This window comes from Meleagris gallopavo, chromosome Z (assembly GCF_000146605.3).
Source record: "Meleagris gallopavo isolate NT-WF06-2002-E0010 breed Aviagen turkey brand Nicholas breeding stock chromosome Z, Turkey_5.1, whole genome shotgun sequence".
Classification (NCBI taxonomy): domain Eukaryota; kingdom Metazoa; phylum Chordata; class Aves; order Galliformes; family Phasianidae; genus Meleagris; species Meleagris gallopavo.
In genome coordinates, this window is record NC_015041.2 from 2590236 (window position 1) to 2593399 (window position 3164).

Below are 3164 nucleotides of genomic sequence, written 5' to 3' on the forward strand. Positions count from 1 at the left end.
AATAAATAAAAGGGAAGAGAAGAGGAGGGCAGGGAAATCTGCAAAGGGGTTGCTGGGAGGGGAGAGGGATCAGATAGGAAAAGCCCTTGATCAGAACAGGTTCAAAGCAAACAAACAAATTAAACATAGCTCCTCTGCATGCTCCTAATTCTCTATCTGCCATGAAAAAGTGAGAAGAAAGCTTTGTTCTCTCATTTTGCATTTTTGGTGCCCAAAAAATAGGTTTCTGTAGAATTTCGTTCCTCTCAATGCCATCATGATGAATAGTTTTGTTGTCTTAAATTCATACCTTCTTGAGCCATCCATCTACTTGAAATTCTTGGATTTCACTTAAAAATAAATAAAACTCTATTTGTCTTTCCAGTAATGGGAAAAAAGTTAGACAACACAAGTCCTTACACATCAGAATCAGAAAATATATCTAATTTCTTTGTTTTGTTCTTTGCATTACTTTTGTACATATATGCAAACATCTACTCAGTATTTCATGAAGTACTTACAAGATACTTTGCTTGATTTTGATTAGATTTTAATATTCACTTTATAGTATGGGTTTGAGGCATCAAACTCTTTAAAACGGAAATTCAGATAATCTGCTTTTAGGGTTGTGTAAAGCACACATATAGTATATATGCATGATGTGCATGTCTCACATGAAAAAAACTTCTATAGAAATAGTGACTTAAAAATATTATAGTACTATTATATTTTTAATACTATTACCATTCAAAATGCAAGCAACACCTCATACCTTGTACAAGGATCAGAGGATCACTGCGCTGGGCGGCACGTGCAGAGACTGATAAGCCCTGAGGATTATAAAAGGCTGGGTGGAAAGGATCGACTGTTGCCTCTATTTAACAGGAATTTGGAGAAAGAACAGATTTTGAAGAGAAGAATTCCTTTATTTAACTTAGAAATGCAAGTGTCCACTGATTCCAAATTCCATCGATAGCCAGAAAGCTACCATCTCCAATAAGTTGTCTAAGAAAGACCTAAAATGTGTCAGATGTGATCTGATTTTGGGATATTCAAAGCTTCACCATCTGAATCTACCAAGTCTCTGGCACAGCTGAGATTTCAGCCCATGTATTTTATTCCCTGTTCCAGCTCCTTAGCACAGAGAGAAAAAGAAATTATTTTCTAAGCAATGCTACCTGTCTTCTCAGAAAAAAGAAAATTACTCTTTCAAACCAGGAGAAACAGATAGCATAAACTCTTCATATTTTATTAATCAAGATCTTGAGTTTTGAGGCTTTGCCTGAAAATGAAAGGTAGATTTCCATGACATGATAATTCAAAGTAAAATAAACAAGTCACTGGCATTTAAAAGAGTTACATTTAAGTCTTAATAAGATGAAAACAAAATATAACGATCAGCAAAGTGATTCTGTTTATTTACCTTTCTTAAATCAAGGCAAAAGACCACCGTGTCAATAATACGTAGGAAAACTATGTTGAATTTTTATTCCTTCTTAGTTCTATATAATATCAGAGTCCCTGTTGTAAGTGATCTCTGTCTCCTGGGTGTGGAGGGTATTTCTGAGCAGGTAGCAACCTATCTACTCCTGGCTGCTGACTATCTTGTCAAGGGATTAAAGGAAGATATGTTTTCAATTACTTATCTGAAACAACTATTAAGTGTTATTGGAAGATTTCAGAAATATTTCCTCATCAGATGTGTCTCCTAATGCATAGCTGGCAATTACCAGCGGTGAAATATCCAATACATATGCCCAGCCTACCAACCCAGCACACACTCAGAGTAACTGAATGTTATATGCAATGGTGATAATAATTTTTTCAAATAAATTTTCTGCTAGTAGGCTTGCTTCCCTAGGAGGTAAGTGTTAATGTTATCCCACCAATCCAACATGATCTTCACAAGTAATTAGTTGGTATCTGAGTCTCAACAATGTAAAGACAAGCAAATTCAATTTGAGAGAAAACAGGAAGTTCCTGATTTCTGAGTTCCATGAAGATCAGTAATTTGAAGACAACTTTGATGTGGAAAATATCTATGAGCTCCTGAAAATGTCCAAGACCAGAACCGCTCGTGTCTCACCTCAAAACATCTTCTGCTCTTGGTGCTAGAAACAGAGCCAAAGATGACAGGCACTAGCCCCATTCAAGCAAACTTGCAGTGGGCTCAGCTGCTGGGATTTGAGCTCCTGGGGATGTCAATATGAGGAGTTCACCCCTGCTGGGCCCTGAAAATGTGTGAGTGCTAAATGACAGCTGTACACTTTGCATTGAGATCTGAGGGATCTCCCTGGCCTGTCACTGGTTGGAACATTTACATGGTGTCCTCTTTCTGGACCTCTCACTGCTCTCAAATGTGAGGGTGCTACAAATATTTTCAAGCCACATATTTGGAAGCAATATGGGCTTATATTTTCCACAGATGTATTTTTTCTTTTCCTCTTAACTCAATCACCGTCTATTTAAATATCTGTCAAGGTTCTCTTGATCTCCCACAGACAGGCATTGTTTTCATGGACAGAGGCTGTCTATCCCTGGAATAAATCCCATTCTATTCTACTTTTCCTTTGATGAGAGAGACAAAAACCAAGCCTAGTGCACAAGGATGAGAAAGATATCTGCATTTTAGATGAACATGCAGGTAGGTCCTTCACTTTTACATAAATTCAAATGTAAATTCACCCAAACTATTACTGAAGGTAGGTCTCAAAGTCTTTAACTAAAGCCACTCTCTCCTGCAAAATGCATTCCTGTCCCATTTGGAAAATGTACAGGATCACGCAAAATCTGAGTGCCATTGCTCTATTCCATACAGCTGTAATAAGAGGTGCCAGCAGCCACCAAGATGGGGGATGATCTGTGGGTTCCTAAAATGGTATAGGGACTCAATAATCTCAAGTTGTGCCAAAGCTAAGGGGCATCATCCTGTAATTGAAGTGCTGTTCTTTGAAGATGTAGCCTTTTTACTTCTGTTTTTCAAGAGCAAAGCTGGCTACCATGCTCTATAAATGAGGTGTATATTCGTGCTCCTTTGAGCCACTGGTGAATGAAGGTAGAAAAGTGGCTGAGGCATTTCTCTCTTCCTCTTCTTGTACCCCAGTCATGCAGATAATCTTTGCATCTGTGAGCAAAAATTCCTGGTATTTTTACTTAAAGAATCACTACAATTGCCCCCCAGAAAA

General features: G+C 37.8%; 1 protein-coding gene across 1 annotated transcript in view; it reads right to left on the bottom strand.

Annotated features, from left to right (window-relative positions):
* SETBP1 (SET binding protein 1) overlaps nucleotides 1-3164 on the bottom strand; it is a gene marked incomplete at its 3' end in the record, with an annotated part of 317440 nt that overhangs the window by 247419 nt on the left and 66857 nt on the right.